Genomic DNA, 14,175 nt, shown 5'->3' with positions numbered 1-14,175 from the left:
TAGTTGAAGTAAATAATCAAGATCTTTCATTTTTGTTGACTTTGATATAATTGATCTTAGAATATTGAATATTCTTGTGTATAGTCAAGGGTATTTCTTGGACACCAAAATCAAAAATTATCTGTCACCCGTGGATAAGTTAAAGGTAAAACCTAGGGGGCTTATGAAATGATGAAATCATACTAAGAAACAAACTTTAGAAAATCGCTTTTATTTATTTTTTAAAAGTAGAATAAAGTGTCTCATAAGAAACATTATCATTTAACAACTTAAGACATTCTCTTTTATTTACCAGTACTGGTAGTTATTAAATGAAGAATAAAGTATCTCATTCAAATGCTTCCAAGTCCAATTCTTCATCGTTGGAATGTCCAAATAAATCGTGAAACTGTTCTTTGGTGATGCCATCATCGTAAACGTCTTCACTGTATCCATCTGTTGAATCATCTTTGACTTCATAGTTAACGTCATCTTCTGATCCATCCATAACATTGCTAATTCCACATTTCAGGAAAGACTTCTTGACCATTTCTGGTGGAATTGACTCCCAAGCATCCTTTATCCATTTCACTACCAAATCCAATGTCTGATTTCATCAAGTTCCCTCCTTTGTTAACTTTGCTTGACCAGAACACATCCATTGTTGCCACATATGCCACAGTTGATCCTTGAAAGACTTGTTTAGACAGATATCTAACGGCTAGAGCATTGATATCAGACCTCCTGGAATCACTGTTAATGCGATCGCCATTTTATTTGCATTATTCTTAACATCCTCTATTTTATGTGCACAGAACATATCCCACACCGATAGTGATGGTCTTTTTCTTGGCCCTGCGCTTGGTCACCTACCCCACACATCCCAATACCACCATTTTGTTCCCTCCTCATCCATCCAGCCTTTAGGATGAACCCAGTTACTCCTACTGCAATTTTTAGGTTCTTTGGCATCATTTTCCTCTTGAATTTACCAGTGTTGTTCATACTGAAATGATTCTTTATTCTCTGCTAAATAATGAATTTGTGGGACGAACAGATCTTTTCATCAAGCTCTTTAGGGAGTTTCTGTGAAATTTTTGTGTGCTGATGAAGGCACAATCCATGTTGGTTCATGAACCGTGAACACCAACCAGTCGATGCTATGAATTCTTTCAGACCTTCAGTCGCTGAATATTTTTCTTCTTTTGCCATTTAAGGGCATAAATCCTAATACTCGAGCGAGTCACAATGTAGCCAATCTGCATTCCATTATCCTGTCATTCAGATCCTTTTCCATTCCTTCAAAAGGCACACTTTTGAAACATAAGGCTTTCTTTGACTTTGGCATTTCTAGCAGCTTTCCTCATTTTTTCTCCAATCTCTGAGTTTTTCACTAATGTCAAATTCTCTTGCAGCTACATAATTATTGGCCTCCTTTGCACGTTCAGTCACCTTCAGTTTCAGTGATGCTGTGTAAGATGTAGGGCAGCTTCTCCCCCACAATTCATCTGGATCCCTTAACTCAAATGCCTACTGCTGCTATGAGGATGACAACAAACTTGCGATCACTCAGGCGTGATCACAGGGTCCCAGTGGCGTGCTTTGAAACTCGTGGTTCTAAGTTCGTCAATCAGACCCTGGCTTGGGAGGAGGGAGGATGTGCCGGCACAACCTCTCCATCCCATTGTCCGTCGTTCTGATAGCAGCGAGTGGGTGAGTTAAGCAATAGGGAGGGGTGCAGAGAAGAGAAGCTGTCCGAATGCCTCAGTGGGACACCACGGGGGAGGGGGGAGGATGTGCCTTAGCAACTGCAAGTGCTGTTGTCATCCTCATAGCAGCGGGTGAGTTAAGGGATCAGGAGGAGGAGTGTGCAAACAGTTCAATCAGGCATCTTGAATTAGCAGCATTAATGTGGATTGTCCCATGGATAAGATCACCGCGATTTTAAGGACCAGTTTTTGGGGTAAACTTTTTCGACTTATACACGAGTATATACAGTAATTGTATTTTGGGGCTATTTTTGGTGATTTATTGATCGAAAATAAACTTTAAACCAGGAGTCCATTTTTACATTTTCAAAAGGAAAAAGGGGGATTCGTTTTCTTGTATAAGAAAAGTTAAGCCAGTGTAGTGGGTATTTTGTTGGGTAGAAATAAATACCTGATTTCATGGCCACACATGGCTGCAGTCAATTTCAACTGAGTAGTCTCATTGCTTCAGAACATGCAACTCCTGAGTCACTGTTCATGGCAGTTTGAGTATTGTAAACAAAAAGGACTTATGGATCTGAAATGAGTAATCTTTATGCAGCAATATTTTAATTCTTTCCTATACAGGCAAAAACTAAAATAAAAACATTGTTCTCTGTCAGAGTACAGTCATATTAGCTATAATTGTTAACATGACGTGCAATTTAATTTGTTAAAAGGATGTGGGCAAGTCAATTGTAGGAGATAAATATTTTTTGGTCAAAACCTAATTGTTGTCAGAATCACTGTGGGCAGCTTTAACGAGTTCCAGCCACAATAAAATCACTATATCAGCATGGTGCCCTTGAATGAAGTAATGTGGTGAGGTGCACTGTAATGGCACCTTTCATTGCAGTTGTATATTGATTTTTGTTTTTTGCATTGTAGGAGTGTTACCATTGTTTTGTTCCATAGTGTGTTTTATAGTATAATAAGGCCTAAGCTCAATGTGCATCTTGGGTATAGGCAAACTTAACACTGCCAAAAGAATATTTCTAGTCTGAAAATAAAATGTGATTGTGAATGGAGCCATTGTGACCTGCCCATAGAAATCACAAAGTGTTATTTTATGGTTTACCGTTGGGGAAAGCTAATCAAAACAATAGAAAGTGATTCCACTAGGCATTGTCAATGATTTTTCAGGAAAAATATATATTTTTTTCTGTTTAAATAAATTAGAGCTGGTGATGAAATAAAAAAAAAAAAAGGGTTATATAATATTGGGGAGTTCCCAAGGAAGGAAAAGAGAACGTGGGCCAAGGAAAGTATTCCATGCCAGTAAAATGTATGACAGGGCAGTGATGAATTTATAGGCACAAGCTTTAATATGCAATCTTGGAAACAATTTATGGAAGACCATCAAAATACATGAAAAGCAATATTACTAAAGCATATTACAAAACAATTTTGTCTTTGTTGCATGGGCACACATACAGAAAATCTGTCAAAATATAAATCAAAATGTGTTTTTAGATGGAATGACAAAAGATTAATGCTTTACAAGGATGCTTAGAACTTTTTGAAGTCAAATTATTGTTTTTCCTACATTAAAAGGTGAATTTTCAAAGCTGGATATATACACCAAAATTGGGAGATGGATGCATATCTGGCACTTTGCATGTCCACTCAATTTTATAAAGTGGCCAAATTCGCGCACACATGCCGATGCACAAATATCTCTTATCAGAGAAAAAAGGGACATTGTATGGGTGGGGCTTGGAAGTTCCAGGGCAGGGTCAAGAGATGTACACGCATGTACCTACACTTCTGGATGCACACCCAGGCCTAGTGCCGTGTAAGTTTAATTCTGCTATGGAGGAGGTGTAAGTTATTTAAAAAAAAAAGAAAGAAATTACAGGCATCTGTGAGGGGTTTGAGGGGTCTGGAGTGACTGGAAGGAGTGCAGGCTAAAGAACTAGGGGGCTTGGGAGGACCTAGCAGTACACTGGGCAAACTGGTGGACGAACTGGTGAAACTGGTCCTCGGCTGGACATGCATCTTTTAAAATGCCCTCAGTTGTGTGTCTGTAAGTTGACTTGCGCTGCTGGGCACATGCAAGCTTAAAATTAGGCGCATAGATACACGCACCTAGGCTGTTTTATAACATGCATGCATATTATAAAATTGCTGCGAGTCTGGGTGCATGCCGATGCGCATGCCTGCATGCCCACTTGAAAGTTACCATTTAAGTGTATCCACATTTGTTTTGTGCTGTGATTTTGCTGTGCTTATCATAGATTTTGCCAAAATGCAGTGTTTAGGGGTTCTTTTAAACCATACCATGGAGATCTATATCCCTCTTTAGTATTATATTCTACATTATAGTCTCTACATTTTTTGTTAGTGGTTTGTTTTGTTTTTGTATAATGCTTAGTAAGTTAAAGTATCCCAAAGATGTCAAATCAGTTTATCATATTTTCACATAAGTTCTTGATGGACAAGGCATTAATAGCCTGGACTCTGGAGTTAACTGTTCATGGGTATAGATGGTTATCTTATAATACCCACTGCCACAGGTGTTCTCCCTGAGTGATATAAAGGACCAAAGAAGGAAGACAAAACTAACTTGGATAAGGAGCATCATCCAGCAGGCAGTCAAGCTTTGTAGAGCTGGGAGATATCTTTAGCTACAGCATTGTAGACCAGAACAACTGGGCAGACTGGGTGAGCCAATTGGACTTTACCCACTGTCATCTCCTTTGTTACTATATTACTTTATTAGTCCCTCATCTAACCAGTCTATAGCTATTTAGATTCTTTTAGGGATTTTAAATAACAGAAACACAAGAAACAAAGCCTCCAAACAGTAATTTCTGGAACAGCATTTTAAATGAGTGCTTGGAATCAAATAGATGATTGCAATTCACATTTTCCAAGGATAAGCAGGAAAAGGCAGCCACACACATAAGTGATATCATTTGACAGCATTCTTAGAAAGCTGTAGAAAAGCCTAGAAAATTTTTCTGGGCATGTGTGTATGCAAGAAGAGAGCCAAGCTGGTGTCTGCATAGTAGGCAGTGGTACAGGATAAAGGGTTTGTTCTTCATCAGTGCTTTTGATTTTAACAAGCAGGAATCTGTGGAGTCTTCAGGTTCAGTGCTGACCCTTGTGCAAACCAATAGAAGTTTTCTTTTGTACTTTTTTATCCTGGGTTTTCTGCCAGTTTTATATCCCATGTTGTCCTATAGTTCAGCAATTGCCAGTAACTGCATTCCTTGTCCTGAGTGACCCAAGGAGCAGGAGTTGTCTCCCACAAGGTAGTGCAAAGCCTGCTCCGAAGTAATAAATGCTTGAAAGGCAAGGTAATGATTTAATAAGTTACCTTTTGAAGATCATTTTGGATTTTATTGAAATGCTCCAGATGTTCGCACAAGAAATGCTTTAAAGTAAAAGAAAATAAAACGCATTCCTATCCTGGTTACATTTAAATTCACAGTTCACCTCTCTGAATCAGAACACGTACATTAATTTTCTCTTCCTTAAATATATTTCCACTCAGCCCATAAAGCCGTGTTTAAATCTTAATTTGAAAATTTCTAAATAGCTATAGTGCCCTCCAATTACATGTGAACATTTTCCATATCATGAATAGAAATCAAATTATCAACACAAAAAGCAGAACCTTAGGGCTACATGCACTTTTCCTAACCCATTCTCTTTCAGTCTGCAATATGCTTACAAAGAGTGTCCTTACACACACAAACCTTGTTCCCACTTGTACAGCACAGATTTTTTTTTATATGCTGTTAATTCCCCACCCATAGCAATCCATCTTTTATTACTTGACTCTCTCACACCTTCCATAAACAGTTATTAACTACATAAATTTGGGGAAAGTCACTGCTTACCCCTGGTTATGAATAAAAAATGTAACCTTTCCCTTACTATCCCGCCAGGTACTTGTGACTTGGATTGGCCACTGTTGGAAACAGGATACTGGGCTTGATGGACCATTGGTCTGACACAGTATGGCAGTTCTTATGTTCCCACTCAACTGCTTTTCAGGGGCCAGCCCTCATCAGTCCTTTTTGTCTGTGAATGGTATCAGGTGCTTCTTTTTGTTAAGGGCCCTGGAGTCAGGGAAAACCACCTGGTGAGTGGCACAGGACTGCAAGGCAAGACTTGGAACAAGATAAGGGCTATCTTCTGCCTAGCCAGCACCCTTGCCTGCAGATTGACCTTGGGTTCTGGGTGCTATTAGGTCTCTATGGCAGCAGTACATCATAGTGGTGAGTCTATACAGGCAAGGTTTGGACAAGACTTGGATGAAAGCAGGCAGGACAAGGCAAGGCTTAGTACTGGATAGGGCCTGGAACTAGACAAGGCAAGGACAAGACTCTGATATAGGCAGGACTGGACAGAACACAGGTACAGACAGGACAAGACCAACAAGGCAGTCTAGGGCAGGAATTAGACAATGCACACAAGGGAAACGCTGAACAAAGAACACAGAAGCCCAAAGGCAGCAAGGCTTAGAACAGACAGAATAGGCCCAGAGGCCTCAAGGCAGGATACAACAGAGAATAGGCCAAACAGCCTCAAGGCAGGATAGGCAAGAACAAGGATCAGGTCATGGAACCAGCAGTAACACTATGAGAAGACAAGGAGCTTCTGGCAAGGCAGGGTTACACAGGGCTGGGACTTGGGCATGGCAAGGGCAATGAAGAGGAGCTTAGCATGACTAGTGATGAGGCACACTGAGGGCTTCTACTGGTGGGGAGGCATCATGAAGATAGAATTTCGCCTACTATGCAACCTTATCCTATCAGTTATGCCCCCTTTTAAGACCCCCAACTCCAGGGTCCTAATTTTCATGGAGGCTATGCTCAGGTAAACACGGCAAGGATTGAACACTGCTGGAATAGTAATAGGAGAGTTGTCCTCTTCTGGGCACTTTGTGACTGGAATATTGCTCCCTTCTGGGTATACAGGCTATAAAAGAGTGCCCCTCTTCTGGGCAGTCAGGCTGCATGGGCAGGAACACTGGTGACTCGGAATGTCTGAAAAGCAGAACCTCTGGCACAAGGTGACTGGAATGTAAGACTGCTGGTTCAGGATCACTGGAAAACTGGACCAGTGGTATAGGGTGAGTAGAGAGTGGAACAAGTAGCATGGGTGCGTGGAGCATAAGACTTCTGGCTCAGGATCCATTGACTGGACCACTGGCACAGGGTGAGTGGAGAGTGGAACCACTGGCACAGCTGATTGGGGCTCCTCTCGGAGTGGCATGGCTAACTTGGGCTCCTCACGGAGCAACACAGCTGACTTGGGCTCCTCCCAGAGTGACATGGCTGGACTGGAGTCCCTCGAAGTTGCCAGAGAGCTAGACAAGGCTGTGGCTGCAGTTTCTTCCTGGAAGAGTTCAGCTAGAAGAGAATGCACTTTTTGGAATAGGTCCATTATACTGGACTGTTCCTCCCAGAATGGATCATTTGGACTGAAGTCTTCCAGATACTGAGATAGGGCTATGGCTGCAGGATCAAACTTCTCTTGAAGCAGAGGTTTTAACATAATTTTCATTTCACTTACTAGCTGACAGGAAGTGCTGTGACAGTACCTGGAGACAGAATTGCAAGCTGGCATAGACTCTGTGGAACAGGAAGAGAGTTGGTATCTGAACTGGATTCTGAAACAGCAAGCAGAAACTTTTTGCAAGTTTTTTTCTTAGCTGTCAGTATTGAGCTCATTAACAGGTTGCTACACTCCTATGTGGTTTTCTGGGTTCTAGAGACAGGATTAATTAGCTGTGCTTGCCTCATGGCTTCCACCGATGGGGACAGAATTGGATTAAGCAGTGCTTTTACTTGCCTCAGGGGTCTTAAACTGGAATCGCGAGAAGATTTTACTTTTCCAGGTAAGGATTTTAATATCTTTGAACATACTATGGTGGAATTAACTGTAGTTTTAATTATCATGGTCAATAGGAACAGAACTTAAATTAGTCAGGCAAGCTGGAGTTTTCAGTGCTTCTGTTTGCCCTAGTTCTCTGTGCTACATTCAACAGGAAATTCCTTTTCAGGTAAGAATTTTAAGGCAGGGTTACACAGGGCTGGGAATTGGGCGTGGCAAGAGCAGTGAGGAGGAGCTTGACATGACTAGTGATGAGGCACACTGAGGGCCTCTGCTGGTGGGAGGCGTCATGAAGGTAGGATAAGGCTGCATGGCAGTCAAAATCCCAATACTTTTTTCCTGAATGCAAACATTTTTCTGATGTGATTTGGCCTTTTTTTTTTCCCCAACAGACCCAGTAACTCCTTAGTTTGCTACTTTTTCAGCACTTTTGGTAAGATTTTTTACTTTTTTGACATTTGTTGCTGAGCTCTGAGATTCTTTTCCTTCTCAATATGGCTTTTATGGTGGCCTTAATCAACCCTCCCCCTTTCTTGTCAAAATTTCAAGTTTGATTTCCCCGTGTCTGTTTTTCTCACCATGTCCAAGAAGAAAGACAGGGACTTCAAGAGATGCCTGCAAAGCAATTTTAAAATGTCCGTCACTGATCATCATATCCATTGTATACAGCATTTGGGCTTAGAGCACGATGTCCCTGGCTGTGACATCTGCTCACGTATGTCAACAAGGACCATCAAGCTCCTATATTACATCTATTAGACCAGTGTTTGCCAAACCTCTCCTGGAGGTATACCTAACCAATCTGGATATCCGTAATGAATAAGCATGAGATTTGCATACATTGGAGACTCGTATGCAAATATATTCCATGCATATTCATTGTGGAAGTCTAGAAAACCTGAATGGCTAGGAAGTACTTCCAGGAGAGGGTTGGGAAACACCATACTAGACATCTTTGGAAAGATGTCAAAGTCCAATTAACCCTTATTAGTATTAAAGACGTTGGTATTGATCCAGGAACTGCATCAGCATTCATTTGACATTGAGGGAACAATTGTATTCTGAGTCACACTCCAAGAGGTGTTCCTCAGGGTTTGAATTTCAGGTTCAAGGGGAGTTAGCACCAAGCATCATATAAAGACATCAATGTCTTGAGACTGCCTTTCACTCTCCTAAGTGATTTCATCCGGAGATAAGCTCAGCCTCCCAAATTGAGATTCAGCTGTGAGAGTAGTCCATACCACTGCCATTGGTCCATCCTCCTTGGCTACACAGGAAGACTTACTCTTTCTTATCATGACCCCTCTTACTTTGGCCGAAGCAGTCTTTGAGAAGAAGTTCTTTGAGACCCTCTTTTGGCACCTCAAGCACTGAATGACTCTTGGTGCCAGCACTGAGTGGTATAGCAGTGAAATTGATGTCTAGCATACAGACTCTGCATCAGGTTTTCTGCGCCAATTTGGAACATAGTGTCGGAGAGAGAAGCGTTGTCACCTATGCAGTGATTTTCAGTCCCAAGCCACAATATCCATCTTATGTCGACTGAGACTATGGTTCATAGGTTGGTGCAATCTTAGTTTATATTTCTCAATCTCAAGAGTGTCTGTTTACAGCTTGAGCAAGTCATTCTGAAGAGGAAGAATCTCCAGGTCTCCCCTCAGATCCCTATCTTCCACAGGTGAGAAATAAGTCTCTTCTTGAGGACCTCTTCCCTGTTTTTGTGCAGAGTGACTGAGACCATTCTATGTAATTTATCAATGTCAGTTGTCAATTTATTCTCTTATATGAGGAAGACTATATAATAAATACATAAAAATATAAAACCAAAAACTATTAAAATATACAATATGATGACAATCATAGCAAAACACAAATATGGCAAAGTTGTATAGCATAGCGATGGAATCATGACAGCATGATACAAATCTAGCCTGCAGTCAAATAACTCATCAAAGGAATGCAGCAGTAAAAAGACAAGATTTCAATTGACCTTAGAATACTAAATAACCTAATTCCAGCATGGCTCATCTGTCAAGGGTATTCTACAGTGTAAGGCCTATCCAAGATAGAGCTCTCTTTCTAGATCTAACAAATCTAAGCTCATAAGCCAAGAATTTTAAATAGGCAGTATGGGCTGAACAGAGGTTACAAAGAGAGATGTACTGTATCTGTCAATTTTTTATGAAAGATAATGAGGACTGAACCCCCTCTGTGCCCGAAACAGAGTCAAAGTCTTGAATTGATAGTGATATTAAATGTGGAGACAATGAAGATCTCAAAAGGTGGGCAAAATATGTCCTAGGCAAACAGGTAACCATATTGTGCAAAAAAATATTCAGCCCTGGTATCAATCATGAAGGAATGTTGTGGGTGATAACTTTCTTCACCAGCACAGACCTAGCAGAAAAATTTCTAAATGAAAATATGACCTACCTGGGCATCATCAACCGAAACAAGATTGACATTCCAAATGCATCCTGATCAAAAACCAAGAAATTCTCTGTAACAATACTAGCTGCTAGGTGGCTCCCTTATTGGGCCACACTCAGACCATTCTAGCCTCTGCCTTGAAGGCTGCACGATGCAGCAAGGCCAGCCCTATAAAATCCTCCCTCACAGCTTACTCTCTGCCTTTTCATTGAATCACTCCTATTCCTTGCTATAGTCACCCTTGTCTTGTTCTTGCTCTGTCTAGGCCTCCCAATGGCCTACCTTTCTTGTGTGTTCTTGTGTTGCCTTGCCTTGTTTCTTCTTCTCTTACATTTACATTTATTATTATTTATGAATCGCCTAACGCAAAAGGACTAGGCAATGAACAAGGTTCTGTTCCTAGTTCCTACGTGTTTGGCCTCCCAATGGCTTTCTGGTGTCTTCTTTTCCTGCCCCCTGCTTAGCCCTTGCATCCTGTTAAGAAACATAAGAAATTGCCATACTGGCTCAGACCAAGGGTCCATCAAGCCCAGCATCTTGTTTCCAACAGTGGTCAATCCAGGCTACAGGTACCTGGCGAGTACCCAAAAACTAAATATATCCCATGCTACTGATGCTAGTAATAGTAGTGGCTATTTTCTAAGTCAACTTGATTAATAGCAGGTAATGGACTTCTCCTCCAAGAACTTATCCAAACCTTTTTTAAACCCAGCTACACTAACCACATCACCTGGCAACAAATTCCAGAGTTTAATTATGCGTTGAGTGAAAAAGAATTTTCCCCGATTAGTTTTAAATATGCTACATGGTAACTTCATGGAGTGCCCCTTAGTCCTTCTATTATCCGCAAGAGTAAATAACCGATTCACATTTACCCGTTCTAGACCTCTCATGATTTTAATGACCTCTATTATAGTTGCCCTGCATTGCCTTGGACTTAGACAAACTTCTTGTTCCTGACCTGGCTCAACCTTTGACGTTGCCTCTGCTAGAATGCTGCCTGCCCTGACTTCGGCCTGCCTTGTCTCTGAGTCTCTGCTCTAAGTACCTTGCCAGAGAAGTCCTGCTAGCCACCAGAACCTACGGGCTCAACTCAAAGGGGAAGTGGCCAACCAGGCAGAAGATCCTCTGCAGTCCTGTACTGCTCCTGCCAGGGAATTACCTTCAATCACCCTGCCTGGCCCTGACATTCTCATCTAGCTTTGCTTTTAATGGAATCTCACCTTATTTTTATTCTCTGTCCAGGAAATCTAAAGCAGTAATATTGCTGTCAACGATACACTACGATATGACAGTGGTTGGAGAGGAAAAAAACCCACTACTTATGGACTATAACAAAATAAAGAATGCAGTGGATGACCTGAATCACTTAGTACATATGACTGCTTGCAAACGCAAAGCAAACAGGTAGCCACTGACAGTGTTTTCAATTTGATTGATGTTGATGCAGATGCTAGCTTTGTTTTCATGCGAAATCATCCTGCTTAGATCAGCAGCTTACTTCAAGAAAGATGGCTCCTGTTCCTTACTCGGCTGGGAGTGCAGTTGATCAATGGACAATCAGATGAAAACTACAAAATACCAATAATCTGACCAGACCAATCAGAACTGCACTGATTACATTAAACTGCAAAATCCCAGTATCCACTACTGCACTTGCTGAGAGAAAAAGGGCATGTTGTGCTGTCTGTCTCAGAGTAGCAGACCACAAATCACAAAGACATTGGGGAGACCATAAAAGGTGTGTGCACGAAGAGCAGATAACTATCATAAAGCTGTGTTCTGGTTCAGTTCAGTGAAAAAAAATTCCTGGTGATGTGTGTATCTTATTTAAAACTTTGTTGAAGTCATTGAAAAAAATTGTTCATGAGAAACTGTGTTTTTTTTCTCCAAATTTATAAAATGATAAAACTGATTTCATGGGAAATAGGGATTTTTTTTCTTACTAAATAAAAAGTTTAACAACAAAATAAATCATGTTTGTTCATAGTTACTTTGTATGATTTATTGAGTTTTGGGGATGGGATCCGAAAGGACAACAAAATTAAAGCAATGTTGATTCATGAACTCAGAGTATCCCCCAAACAGTATTAATAGTTTTCTTTTCATGACAGGTAGTAAGGGTTAAGGCTCTCTTTCTATACATTGTTCAGAGCAATCATTTGGTACTAACACATTTAATAGCAGTGCCACCTTGTATTTTTCTCCTTTATCTCAATACCAGGTTTTCTTGCATCAAGCTTTTTATCAATTGGAATGGAAATGACCCAGGTGATCACAACCTCTTTATTTACTATAATTCTCTCTGTGAGCCCAGTATTTTTCTAATACAGCAGTGTTATAGGGGTTATTTTTCAAAATATTTCCATGGTGTAAAATTGGCATGTACTTCTGTAAGTAGCATGTACAAGTGCATATACTATTTTGGAAACATTGCAAGTACACACATACGTCATGCTTAAACGTTAACAGGGAAAAAAGAAGTTTGGAGCATTCTGGGGCAGGGTTTGGAAGTACGTACACAAGTTGCTATTTTGAAAAGAGATAGATATGCATACATTTCCAAACTTGTCCATGCACTTTTATACCTGCTAATTAAGTCATGAACATGAAATTGCACTGTCTTTTGTCTGCAGTTTTTGGGTGGGAGGCCAAGGTTTAGTGGTGGGGATCAGGGCAAAGTACTAGCGGGTCTGAGCGAATTGGTGATTGCAAGAACACGTCTAAGTATTTTCAGAAGCAGAATATGCGCATTTTTTATAAAATACATTCTCTGTGGACAAGCAGGAACTAATAGCCGCACAAATGGGTGACGTCATTCACATAAGTTAAAGGGACTTCTCCCTGATTTTGGCAACTTGTCATTTTGGCAAGAGGTAAAGCTGAAGAGAGAAAATACAACCTTTTTTTTTTGGCTTTGAAACGACAAATCCTCAGAAAAAAATGAACACACATGAAATTAAAAGAAATTACTGAAAAATTATGGTGAGAGCAAAGTAACTGTCATTTTTCAAATCACGTTAGGGCCTCAGTGTGCAATAATAGGCTCTAACACACATTATATCGCGCGATATTGCTGCAGTAGTGCACCATATACACGGTATTTTGCATGTCCCCACCCAGATACCCTCTCCTATTACAATGACCTTCTTTGAATGCATGATTAATACAAATGCATGCAAAGAAGGTCATTACTAGGCAATTCTATGGAGATATTTTATCTCAGCTGACTGAGAATGTTGTTAGCCATGATAAAATAACACCTCCCTGGCATGTGTTAGATGTGCGGCGGGAGGCCCAGGATCCTAACACAGGTCCTGAGACTCCCACTGCACATTTAACACAGTAGGAAAAAAACATTTTAAAAACTGCGGCCAAATGGGAGATTGAACAGAGGGAACATTGCTGACTCCTGTTTCAACTCGGCGGCCCCGATTCCCTGAAAAGAAAAAGTGGACAGCATGCGTGGTGATGGCCCCCTACCCCGGCTCCCCCGATATTCATCTCCAAATTACTCTTCCTACAGCCCCCCCTAAATCCTCGCCCCCCTCCCCACTGAAAGCCAAATACCAGTCCCCCTCCCCCACCTCCCAATAGCCAAAAAACAACTCTCACGACCCTTCCAATAGCCAAAGACCAATCTCCCTGACCCTCGATATCAAATACCAATCCATCCTCCTTGACCCCGAAATCCTCAGCCCCCTTCCTGATCCCCCAAGACAGCCAAACACCCAATCCCCTAACCCCCGATAGCCAAAGAACAATCCCCCCTCCCCCTGAATCCCCGATAGCCAGAACAATCCCCCTGACCCCCAATATTCTCAGCTCCCCAGCCCCTTTCCAGACACCCCTTTACCTTATTTTCAATCCTGTGGCGGGGACAGGTGCACCTTCGTATCCATCCCAATTGGCACCATTTTACAAAATGGTGCCAACCTCACCTTACCCCAGCCATGTGACTGGAGTAAGGTCCAGAGATCGGACTCGGGCCACGTGGAGGATATCAGGGGTGGGGGTTAGGGGGAGGAGTGAGTCGGTCTTTGACTGTCAGGGGGGAACGGGGAGGGAGGCTGAAAATATCGGGGGGCCAGTGGAAGGGGGGATTTGTAGATGGATATTGGGGGCAAGGGCTATTGCTGCCCCCACGCACTTACTGTCAACCATATTT

The 14,175-nt window shown here is 41.4% G+C and overlaps 1 protein-coding gene across 6 annotated transcripts in view; it reads left to right on the top strand.

Moving 5' to 3' along the window:
- The window catches only part of RALGAPA1 (Ral GTPase activating protein catalytic alpha subunit 1), a 647,855-nt gene that overhangs the window by 617,183 nt on the left and 16,497 nt on the right, over positions 1–14,175 (top strand). The window contains exon 42 of one of the 6 annotated variants that reach the window (XM_029598966.1): positions 10,924–11,971. The exons of the other annotated variants lie outside the window; for them this stretch is intronic. The gene's annotated coding sequence lies outside the window, so the exon portion shown is untranslated. Of the gene's footprint in view, positions 1–10,923; positions 11,972–14,175 lie in introns of those variants that run through there. 6 annotated transcript variants of the gene reach the window in all.

Source organism: Rhinatrema bivittatum, chromosome 4, assembly GCF_901001135.1.
Source record: "Rhinatrema bivittatum chromosome 4, aRhiBiv1.1, whole genome shotgun sequence".
NCBI lineage: Eukaryota > Metazoa > Chordata > Amphibia > Gymnophiona > Rhinatrematidae > Rhinatrema > Rhinatrema bivittatum.
This window is presented reverse-complemented; position numbering and strand designations above follow the sequence as displayed.